Genomic DNA, 12,516 nt, shown 5'->3' with positions numbered 1-12,516 from the left:
CCGAAAGTGGTGTGTTGAAGTCTCCTACTATAATTGTGGAGCTGTCTATCTCACTTTTCAATGCTGTTAGAGTTTGTCTTATGTCTTGCAGCCCTGTTATTGGGTGCATAAATATTTAATATGGTTATATCCTCCTGATATATTGTCCCTTTAATCATCATGTAGTGTCCTTCCTTATCCTTTGTGGTGGACTTAACTTTGAATTCTTTTTTGTCAGAAATTAATATTGCCACTCCTGCTGTTTTTTGATTGTTGTTTGCTTGATATATTTTCTTCCATCCTTTGAGTTTTAGTTTATTTGTGTCTCTAAGTCTAAGGTGTGTCTCTTGTAGGCAACAAATAGACGGATGGTGTTTTTTTATCCATTCTGCTACACTCTGTCTCTTTATTGGCGCATTTAGTCCATTTATGTTCAGTGTAATAATGGATAGGTGTGAGTTTACTGCTGTCATTTTGATGTCTTTTTTTGTGTGTTGTTGACAGTTTCTTTTTCCCACTTAATTTTTTGTGCTGGGTAGTGCATCTTTATATATTGTCTTTTTCTCTAATTTGTTGTTGTCCATTTTGTTTCTGCTGAGTCTCTATTTTTTTCTTATATTTTATTTTGATGAATAGGATTGTTAGTCTCCTTTGTGGTTACCTCAATATTTACCCCTATTTTTCTAAGTTTAAACCTAACTTTTATTTCTTTATATCACCTTGTCTTCCTCTCCATATGAAAATTCTATGATTACATTTCTTAGTCCCTCTTCATTGTTTTAATGTTGTCTTCTTTTACTTAATGCCATCGCTGTTTCCCTGTTTTGAGCGTTCTTCTATCTTGGTTTATTTTTGTGATTTCCCTGCCTGGGTTGACATCTGGTTGCTCTGTCCTGTGTTCTAGGCTTGGGTTGATATCTGAATATTACTGATTTTCTAACCAGTGTTTCTTGTAGTTTTGGTTTGGTTTTTAAGAATTCCCTAAACTTCTGTTCGTCTGGAAAGTCCTAACTTCGCCTTCATATTTGAAAGATGGTTTTGCTGGATAGATGATTCTTGGGTGGCAATTTTCTTCCTTCAGTGCTTTATTTAAGGCATCCCATTGCCTTCTTGCCTGCATGGTTTCTGCCGAGTAGTCTGAGTTTATTCTTATTGCCTTTCCTTTGTAGGTGACTTTTTGTTTATCCGTAGCTTCTCTTAAAATTCTCTATATTTGGCTTTGGCAAGTTTGATTATAATATGTCTTGGTGACTTTGTTTTTAGATTACCTTATGTGGAGTTAGATGGGCATCTTGGGTAGATATCTTCTCATCTATCATGATAACAGGAAGTTTTCTGCCAACAAATCTTCAACACTTCTCTCTGTATTTTCTGTTTTCCATCCCTATTCTGGTACTCCAAACACTTGTAGTTCATTTCTTTTGATAGAGTCCCATATGATTCTTAGGGTTTCTTCATTTTTTTTTTAACTCTTTTATCTGAGTTTTCTTCAGATATATTGGTGCCAAGTGTTTTATCTTCAATCTCACAAATTCTGCTTTCCACTTTCTCAATTCTGCACCTCTGACTTTTTACTGAGTAGTCTAATTCTGTAATATTATTTCTGAATTTCTGATTGCTGTCTCTCTACGGATTCTTGCAGCTTATTAAATTTTTAATTATGTTCTTGAATAACCTTTTTAATTTCTTCAACTGCTTTATCTGTGTGTTCCTTGGCTTGTGGTGCGTATTGTCTGATCTCCTTCCTGATGTCTTGAAAAGTTCTGTATATTAATCTTTTGTATTCTACATCTGGTAATTCTAGGAATGCACCTGCATCCAAAAGATCCCTCGATTCTTTGTTCTGAGAGCTTGTTGAAGCGATCATGGTCTCCTTCTTTATGTGATTTGATATAAACTGTTGTCTCCAAGCCATCTATAAGTTATTGTATTAGTTTACTTTATGTTTGCTTACTATATCCTAGCTTCTTGCTTTGTTTTGTTTTGATATGCCCAGATAGGTTGCTTGAGTGAGCTAGCTTGATTATTTTCACCTTTGAAGCTCCACCGTCCTGTCACCAGATGGCTAGAGCTGTTATCTGGTATGAGCCTAGGAGTCCATTCACTTTTCTTGTATGGATTCAGCTCAAGTGTCCAGGTAGTTGGTCATCAAGTGTGTGGTACAGCCTATGTCCTACAGTCTTAGAGAGGCAGGGGTGATTGGTGTAGTACTGATATCTGGTTGCAGCAGGGGTCATGCTGTGAACAAGGCAGGGGGCTGACAACCATCCCCTGAGTGTCTGTGAGGAAAGTGCGTCCCTGTTCACTACAGCACACAGGTGGGTGGGTTCTGCAGACAGACCATGGGCACCCAATGCTTTTGGTTGTAAGGACTGGGAGGTGCCAGTTATTCTTGGACGCCTGTCATGGGTAGCTGCGCAGTGTGGGTGGAGCCCCCAGTCTTTAGGCCCCTGATGTTGGTAGGTGAGGGCCCTGTTCAATAGGTAAAGTAGTGTGGAACATCAAACACCCACCTCTCCACCGCACGGCTGAAACAGTTGCAGTCTGCCAACAAGGGCCTCTTTTCCTGAAATATGCCCACACAGGTCCATGCAGGGCGGAAGGTATTCAAAGTCCAAGGACCATTTATGCCTGGACAGGAGCCACTTCTGTCCTGAACTCTCTAGCTTAGTGGAGCAGGTAAGATTATCTTTTCCCTGGGAGAATGGCTCAGGACACTCAGCAGACACTATCTGAGGCCCAGGGAAATTGACAGCCACCGAAGCCAGCTTGGGGGCTGGAGGTGCAGTACAATATATGCAAGTACTTAGCTTTTGCCGAGAGAGCCATTCTTCTCTGGTTCCGGAGGTGTGAGTAGGCTGTGAGGCTGGCTCTCTCTTCCTGAGGGAACTGCGGCTGGAATGCTACCGCCACGTCACCACAGTTGCTTCCATGAATAATGCCTGACAGTTCCTGGCAATTCAGGCCTGGAAACTCCCCTCTGCTTCTGAACCATCTCTCCCTTCCCCTGCCACTTAGTCAGTTTTCTAACTTTGCCTTTGATGTTCAGGGCTCCTAGCTTGGCAGAAATATAATAACTTCATTTGTTTTTTCAGGTCTTTGTTGTAAGAGGGACCGGAAGTGTCTGACTACTCTGCCATCTTGGCCCCGCCTCCCAATTTCTTCTTTTTTTGTGGGTCTGTTGAGATTTTCAATCTTAGTTTGTGTTAGTTTAGGTAGATGGTGTTTTTCTAGGAATTTATCCATTTCCTCTAGGTTTCCAAATTTGTGGGAGTGTAAGTTTTCATAATATTTTGTTATGATCCTTTTTATTTCAGCTGGTTCTGTCGTGATGTCATTCATCTGATTTCTTATTTGGGTTATTTGTATCTTCTTCTTTTTCTATTGTCAGTTTGGCCGTTGGTTTGTTAATTTTATTGATCCTTTCAGGACTTGTTGATTGTTACAATTATTTTTCCGTTTCATTTATTTCTGCTCTAATCTTTATTGTTTCCTTCTGGCAGCTATGGGCTTCTTTTGCTGCTGTTTTTCTAATTCTTTGTGTTGTAGTGTTAAGGTCTTTGTGTTGGCTTTTTTAAATTTTTTTGATGTGTGCATTTATTGCTATAAATTAGCTTCTGAGCACTACTTTTGCTGTGTCCGAAAGGTTTATTATGTTGTATTTTCATTTGATTCTAGGTATTTTTTTAATTTCATTTTTAAATTCTTCTTTCAGTCTCTCTGAGTTGGAATTGACTCGATAGCAATGGAATTGGTTAAGTTTGTTACCTAGTGATTTTTAAGCATGGCGTTGTTCAGTTTCCAAGTATTAGATTTTTTTTCCCTTGTTCTTCCTGATATTGATTTCTAACTTTATAGCATTGTAATCTGAGAAGATGCTTTATATTATTTTGATATTTTTTAATTTATTGAGCTTTACTTTGTGGCCTAGGATGTGGTCTGTTCTAGAGAATGATCCATGTGTGTTGGCGAAGAATGTTTACCGGGTGGAGTGTATTGTATGTGTCTGTGAGGTCAAGTTGATTGATTGTATTATTTAGATTTTCTGTATCTTTGTTGAGTTTCTTTCAGTTGTTCTGTCTGTCATCAAAAGTGATGTGTTAAGCCAAAACTGGAAACCCTGGTGGTGCCGTGGTTAAATGCTACAGCTGCTAACCAAAGGGTCGGCAGTTTGAATCCACCAGATGCTCCTTGGAAACTCTATGGAGCAGTTCTACTCTGTCCTATAGGGTCGCTAGGAGTCGAAATCGACTTGACAGCACTGGGTTTTGGGGCTTAAACGAAAACCAGAAAACCAAACCTGTTGCCTTCAAGTTGATTGCAACTCACAGAGACCCAATAGGACAGAGCATGGAGGGGCTCTGACGTGCTAAATTCTCCTACTTTAATGTAGAACTATTTCTCTTTTCATTTCTGTTAGGGTTTGTTTTATGTAATTTGGAGCTCTGCCATTGGGTATGTGGATAGTTATTATGGTTATATCCTCATTATATAATGTCCTCCTTTGTCTTTTACTACGGAGTTTGATTTAAAGTCTATTTTATCAGAGATTAATATTGCCACTCCTGCTCTTTTTTGTTTACTGTCTGCTTGATATATTTTTGTGTGTCTTTTGATTTTTAACCTGTTTATGTCTTTGTGTCTAAGGTGTGTCTCTGGTAGACAGGACAGCACATTGATAGGTTATGCTTTTTTACCCAGTCTACCATTCTTTGTCTCTTGATGGTGCGTTTAACTCATTTACAGTTAGTGTGATCATCCATAGGTATGAATTTACTGCTGTCATTTCATTATGATTTTTTTGTGTGTGTGAGTGCGTATTGTTGACAATTTCTTTTTTCTGTTTACTTTCCTGTGATGAGTTCTTTTTGTTCATGGATTATCTTTTTCATTTCCTTTGTTTTTGTTGATTTTGTGTTTACTGAGTCTTTTTTATTTTCTTCTTTCTTTTGGTGGGTAGGTTTGTTAATTTTCTTTGTGGTTACTGTGAGGTTTACTTTTATCATCTTATGTTTAAAACAGTCTTTTTTTTTTAGGTATAGTCTTGACTTTCTCTCCATATGGAAGTTCTTTAACAACAGCATTCATCCCTTTTTGTTTTGAAGTTGTCATCCATTTCAGATGACATCTCTAGTTCCCTGTTTTTGGTTCTGTAGATTTTTTTTACTTTTGAGATTTCTCTATCTGAGTTGGCATCTTGGTGATGCTGTCATATGGCTTGTTGTCTCAGGTTGTAGCCTGATGTTGTTGGTTCTCTATCTGAAGGACTTCCTTTAGTGTTTCTTGTAAGGAAGGTCTGGTTTTTACAGATTCCTTTAACTTATGTTTATCTAGGAATTTCCCAATTTTGCCATCATATTTGAGAGACAATTTTGCTGAGTATATAATTCTTGGTTGGCATTTTTTTTCTGTCAGGGTTTTCTTCAATTTTTTTTGTTGTTCTTTTTTCTAATTGTTCCTCAAACAAATTGATATCAAGGGATTTGTTCCTATTTTGTTAATTCCTTCTTCCATTGTTTCATTTCTACTTCTAAGTCTTTCCATTGAGTTATCTTTTTATGATATTTTATTGCTAATCTTTTGGATTTCTAGTTGCTGTTTTTGGTTGATTTCTAATTGTTTGTTTAATTTGTCATGTTGTTCTTGTATTGTTTACCTGAATTCTTCTAGGTTTTGTCTGTGTTTTCTTGATCTCTTTGAAGACTTTACATATAAACCTTTTAAACCCCTTATCAGGAAGTTCCATTACCATCTCTTCCTCAGGAATATTTTCTGCCCCTTTATTTTAGTCATTTGGATGAGCCATCTTGTTTGTTTATGTGATTTGACACTATCTGCTGTCTCAGAGGCACTTAGGAGGTGTTGTATTTATTTATTTATGATTTGTTTTGTTTTATCATTGTGGGCATGGGTCAGGCATGCTTCAGTGATCACTCCTCTGGTGGCACAAGGGCGTTCACTTTATGCACCCAGTTGGACAGGTAGCAGAAGGAAGGGCTAGCCCTCATCACCATTTACTGTACATGTGAGACACGTTGCTGAGTTTTGCAGAACCCTTGACAGCTGAGCACTGAGTCTGGGGCTCTGGACCAGAAACTTCTGTTCCCAGGGCTCCATTGTTCTTCTGTAAAGTAGGGAAAGGAGATCTGGTGTGTCTGCCCCAGGGTACTTACAAGACTGGAAGTGAAGGTTGGGTGGATGGATAAATAGGCTTTTGCAAACTCAGGCAGGGCTGCAGCCAGAATATTCTATGGGGGTTGGCGGCTGAGGGGTAGGTGTGGTGCCTTGGGACCCCCTCATTCTCTAGACCCATTGAGGCAGAGACCTCAGGTTTGGGGTCCTACCTGATCAGAGCTGGGCTGCCCAGGCCCTGCTTACCTCTGCGTCCCCCTCCTACACAGGCCAGTACGTCAGGAAACCCTGCAGCGAGAACCATGGTGTTGGAGAGTGTGAGGTGTGCGGGGATGAAACCTACACGTCCCACTCCAGTGGCTTGACCTACTGCCTACCGTGCACCCAGTGCCGGAAGGGTAAGTGTGTGGCTGAGCAGGGCCACCCTTCCTTTAACTTTTCAACCTGCACGCCTTGACCAGGCCTGTAGGACTTTCTCCAAAGGAAATTATTACAGATGGACGTGCATAGCCATTGAGCTAGAAGAGTATCCATCCCACAGTGTTTGGTTTCAGTTTGGGGAGGGAGAGATGGTGAGATATTTTGTTTTTATCGTGATGATACATGATTAAAAAATCAGCCTTTGAATTACTAGGATTTTCAAGACTGTTAGCAAAGTTGCTATATACGAGGTGAATATACAGAGTTCATCTGACTTTCTATAGTTCCTAGAGTGTTTTTTCAAAATGTAATTCTTTAAAAAGATGCTGCTTATGTTAACATCATGAATGAGCTTGTAATAAAGTAACACCAGAAACGACCCCAACGTTCATTGACAAGAAGTGGATTTTAAACAATTGTGTAAAATCACACAATGGTGTCCTGCACAGCAGTGGCAATAGACCGCAGTGCCCTGCAGAAACACGAGTGGATCTCACAGATAATGTTGCCAGGCTACATGAGAATATATACAAAAATATCAAGAGAATACATGCAAAGTATGAGGGGAGGGGAGGGCTGTGATAGGCCAGGGCCTGCGGGCGTGTGGGCGATGCTCTTAGTATTAAACAGGATGCAGGCATGGGTGATCCATTTTGTTTTTATTTATAGCTCACGTGTAGTTCGATAAATTTGTTGGAAGAAAAAATATAGAGGACTGGCGGGGGCAGCCATGTAAAGCTAGTCATGCCAGTGTTGTTTAAACATTTGGTATCTCCGATGGTTGCCAGCCACACACTGTGATTCTGCCTGTGTCTGCTTGTGGGTGTGCGTGAGTATGAAAACAGACACAGGTAGAGGGCCTTTTGGAAGGCTGGTGTCCATGTAGTTACCGTGGGTGTTGGGAGTGGTAAGACTGCAGGGTTCTTCCTCCTGCCCACCTCTGTGTTTGGTATTTCACGCACAAGGAGCATATACTAGTGTGTCTTAGGCTGGGTTCTCTAGAGAAACAAAACCAATAAAGCACATAAATATATATATAAACCCAGCCCAGTGCCCTCGAGTCGATTCCGACTCATAGCGACCCTATAGGACGGAGTAGAAATATATATAGTGAGAGAGGCTTATATCAAGGAAATGGCTCAGGCAATTAGACAGGCTGGAACATCCCAAGTATGTGGATCAGGATAGAGGCCTCTCCGGATTCACACAGCCGCAGGGGCCGGTGAACCCAAGAATGGCAGGTTGAAGAGCAGGGCTTTCACTCACAGGCTGTGAAGATTGACGAATCCCAAGATCTGCAGGCAAGGCTGCTAGCTCAAGTCCCAAGAACGGAGGGCAGATGAACAGGAGCCAGCTGCAGGATCCAGTGCAGGCAAAAGCCAGAATGTCCCCTTATTTTCAGATGCAGGCCACATGCCCAAAGAAACTCCCTTTCAACTGATTGGCTACTCACAACGGGTCCCATCAAGGGTATGATTTCATATCAAATCCCAACAGGGAAGCAATCACAACATTATACAACTGCAAAAACACTGCGAATCATGGCCCTGGCAACTTGGCAAACAATCTTAACCATCACCAACCCAAACCTGTTGCTGTTGAGTTGATTCTGACTCATAGCAACCCTAAAGAAGCGAGTAGAACTGCCCCACAAGGTTTCCAAGGAGAGCCTGCTGGATTCGAACTGCCAACCTTCTGGTCTTAACTGCAACGCCACCAGGGTTTCCTTAACCATCACAGTGGGGGTCTTTTCCTTTTGGGAAAATAAAATGAAAAGAATGATTTGAGGATGTTTCTAAGAAGTTAACTCTGCTCCCCTGCAGCCCAGATTTCAGGAGCACCCACCAGCCTCTCCAGACACCCTGGATTGTAAGGACCCTCATAGATTTCTCCCTGAACACCCCAGATTGCAGGGACTCCCACCAGCCTCTCTGGATACCCCAGATTGTAGGGGCTCCCATTGATTTCTCCCTGGATAGTCCAGATTGTATGGGCCCACATCTATCTCTCCTTAGACTCTCCAGGTTTCAGGAATCCCACCAGTCTGTGGATACCCCAGATTGCAGGGGCTCCCACTGGCCTCTTCAGACACCCCAAATTGCAGCAACCCCATCTGACCTCTAGACACACCAGATTACAGGTGTCCCCACTGGCCTCTCTGTGGATACCGCAGATAGTACGGGCTCCCACCAGCCTCTCCAACTTCCCGAATTGTTGGGGCCCTCATCAGCCTCTCTGAGGATACCCCAGACTATAGGGGCCCCACTGGCTTCTCCTTGAACACCCCAGATTTTAGGGAATGCATCTCGTTGTTGCCTCTTCTTGGTCCTGTGTTTGAAGAGGGGCGGGGGCTGAGGGCACACTGTGTGCTGTGACAGAGCGTAAACATAGCTCTACCTCCTTATTGCCCAGTGTGCACCTGGGCAGGATCCCTTACCTGGGGACTGACCCTCATCTTTCCCTCCACACAGACCAGGAGGTGGTGGCCAACTGCACCAGGACCAGCAACCGGCAGTGCCAGTGCAAGACAGGATTCTGCTGTGAATCTGAGGACTGTGAAATATGCCACCCGTGTCACAGGTTCTGGCCTCAGGAGGGTCTGGGCGGAGGAGGGCCCCAGAGCCCAGGCATCAGTGCACGCAGGCCTGGGCTGTGGTCACCACTCTTCCATGCACTGCTTGTTTGACTTTGGGTGACTTAGTACCCCGAACTCAGTTTCCCCACCAAACACCACACCTGGATTTTTTGGCCTGGGGTTGGTGTTCATTCATTCATTCTTTCATTCACCCAGTGATCACTGAGCCCCACAGTGGCCTGCAGGTGGTATTGTAGCCTCAAGGCCCACAGTGGTGGAGAAGGACGGTCAGTACAACCCACATCCAGCATAGCAGCGAGAGTCTGTGAGGGATGGAGAGAATGAGTATTATAGGTGCCCAGGTTAGGGATGGTCTCTGGGAAGGCCTGGTGCAGGAGAGGAGGGAGCCATAGAAAGTTCTGTGGAAGGAGCTCTAGGCAGAGAGGATGGCCAAGACCACATCCTGTGACTGGAACAGAGGGACCACGGTCACTGTATTAGCTCCTGGGCCTGCTGAGACCAAGTGCCACAAACCACATGGCCTGAAATGACAGGAATGTGTACTTTCTCAGTTCTGGAGGCCAGGAGTCTGAAACCACAGTGTCAGCAGGGCCGCATTCCCTCTGAGGGCTCTAGGGGAGGACCCTTCCTTGCCTCTTCTGGCCCCTAATGGCTGCTGGTGATCCTCAGTGTTCCTTGGTTTGTGGCCGCGTCACTCCATTCTCTGTCTCTGTCAGTGTTGTGTCTCTGTGTCCATCTTTCCCTCGTCTTACAGTCACTGGATCAGGTCCCACCCTGTGTGACCTGGTCTTAACTAATTGCATCTGCAGAGACTGTATTTCCAGATGTGGTTTTGTTCCGAAGCCCTGGGTGGACATGATTTGGGGGAACACTATTCAGGTAGCCCAGAAAATGCCGGGTACCTATAGTCTGAGGAGCACAGATCTAGGGAGCTGGAGCAGGTTCCTCCCAAGCCCTGACCTGTGGGTGGTGATGAGGATGCTTGGGGCCAGGCCAGCAGGGAGTAATGCTCAGGACTGCTTCTTCCTCACTCTCCACTCAGATATCCTGAAGGCACAGTCACCCCTCATCCCTCCAATGCTACGATGGACACAGTGTATGATGAAGAGAAAGGTAAGGTGCTGATTGTGGGTCTTCAATGGGGGTCAGCTAACCTTTCCTGGAAAAGCAATTATTTTTGGAGTTTCAGGACACAACATCTCCACAATTACTCAAACTCTGCTCTACCATATCAAAAGCTGCCAGAGACAAATATGTAAACGAATGGGCGTGGCTGTGTGCCAATAAAGCTTTATTTACAAAAATAGGCAGTGGGCCGGATTTGGCCCAAGGGCCATAGTTTGTGGACCACTGTCTTAAAAAGCAAGTAAAATCCTTGGGAATTAGCTGTTGCTTGGAGTCCCTAGGTGGTGCAGATGGTTAACTCACTCAGCCACTAACAGAAAAGCTGGAGGCAGGAGACTACCCAGACACGCCTCAGAAGAAAGGCCAGGTGATCTACTTCCAAGAAACCAGACACTGAAAACCCTATGGAGCACAGTTCTATTCTGACACATGAGGGGTCATGATGAGAATCGACTCAATGCCAACTGGTTAGCTGTGGTTTTCCATTGTTGCTCCCTGAGTTGAGGCAGCGTGAGGACAGCTCAACCTCCTTGGGATGATGGTAGTTCAGTGTCATCCGGCCTCATGTTCCAGCTTTGAGACAGGGGAGCAGCTTGGCTGGCTTCCACTAGGCCTAAAGGGTTCTCTTTCATACTTGGTCCTCTTTCCTTCTTTCACTCACTCAGTCATTACTTGAGACACCCTGGGCTGTGCCGGCTTCCTGTCTCACAGGCTCTCAGATGTAAGGATTAGAGGTGGGTGTATGGCCAGGAGTGTAGAGAGGCTGCATCTACTCTTGTGTCATGTGCTTTTCGAGGCTGTGGCCCATTTTATATTGCATTGTCTGTATCTTTTTTATTAACTTCATAATTGTTTGTGAACATTGGTAATTATTGACTTTGGATACAAGCCTTTGTACTGCAGACAGCTCTTCCCTCTGCATGTTGCCTCCCCACTCACTTTATGGAGTCTTTTGTTGGACAGAGTTCTGAATTTTTTAATTCTGCTAAAAGTACATATAATGCAACATATACGGGCGCAACATTTAGTGCACGTACAATTCCGTGACGCTCATTACCTTCATCGTGATGTGCGGCCATCACATGTATCTATTGCCAAATTGTTCATCACCGTTAACCGATGCTCAGTGCTTCCTAAACAAAAGTTCCCGAGTTTATCGTGGTCTAGTCTGTCACCCTTTTCCTGGCTGTGTTCAGACTCCTTGTACAATTAAATGTGAATATTTTCTCATATTAACTGCTAGGAGCTGTGTTCTTTTACTTTTCCCATTTAGTTGTACGGTGAACGTGGAATTGCTTTTGTGCACGGTGTGAGGTGGGGGTCAAGGCTCATTATGTGTTTCCTGTGTGCGTAGACAGGTCCTGCAGCTGTGACCACACCATTTGTTGAAAGGTCAATCCTTTCCCTCCTCCCTGCTCTGCAGCAACACCTTTCTCTTAAACCATTGTCCCTGTGAGGGTGGGGCGGTCTCTCTGTCTGTCTCTCCTTTGTCCAGTTCTGCATTTCTGACAGGCCTTGATACTGGATTTATTCTTGATACCAAGTTTGTTCTCTTCCTCAGTGTTGGTTGGGCTGCTCTTGGACCTTTTGCACGTCCATTCGTATTTCAAAATCACCTTGTCACTGTCCACATCAGGTGGCTGTGTGAATAACCCACAAACACGTGTAAAGGCTGCTTTAACACCAAAAAGGGAAAGAAGGAAGGGTCTAATCTGAGAATAGGGAAAAGCCTGTAATTTGGTAACCCTCCAGGATTTGCATCCCCTGGCCCGAGAGCTTGTCTTGCAGCCTTGAGCTCACTCCCTGGACACTAGGGCCTCTTGCCACCATTAGGGTGGGACTAAGCTTCTGCCCCTTCCAAGCACCTGAGCAGGACCCCACACTGAGCCAGAGTCCCCTGGTAACACAGGAAAGAGGTCTTTCCTCTGCCTCAGGGGCTGTCCAGGAGGCTATGCTTTGGCCAGGTGGTGGCATGGCTGCCCTCCCAGGAGTGGAACCTCCCTTGCTGACATGTTACTCTACTGAGAAAAGCCATGTGTAACTCAGTCACACTGTTCTGTGTTTTGCCTCCTTCCAGGGAAGGCAAACTGGGATTCGCGGTTGAGCATTGTATTTGTGGTGCTTTTCGTCGTTGTACTCGCCTGCTGCCTTTACCGCTACTACTGCAAGAGAAGAGGTAAATCTCAGCCAGACTGAGGAGAATAATAGAGCAGCAGCCTCACTGGGGGCATAGGTCGGGCATGGAAAGATGGGGTGCTTGGGGG

At 44.1% G+C, this 12,516-nt stretch overlaps 1 pseudogene; it reads left to right on the top strand.

Annotated features, from left to right (window-relative positions):
* LOC126080700 (phosphatidylinositol 4,5-bisphosphate 3-kinase catalytic subunit beta isoform-like) overlaps positions 1 to 12,516 on the top strand; it is a 66,069-nt pseudogene that overhangs the window by 49,405 nt on the left and 4,148 nt on the right.

Source organism: Elephas maximus, chromosome 7 (genome assembly GCF_024166365.1).
Source record: "Elephas maximus indicus isolate mEleMax1 chromosome 7, mEleMax1 primary haplotype, whole genome shotgun sequence".
Lineage (NCBI taxonomy): Eukaryota > Metazoa > Chordata > Mammalia > Proboscidea > Elephantidae > Elephas > Elephas maximus.
Note: the sequence above shows the minus strand (reverse complement) of the source record. Positions and strands in the feature narration are given on the sequence as shown.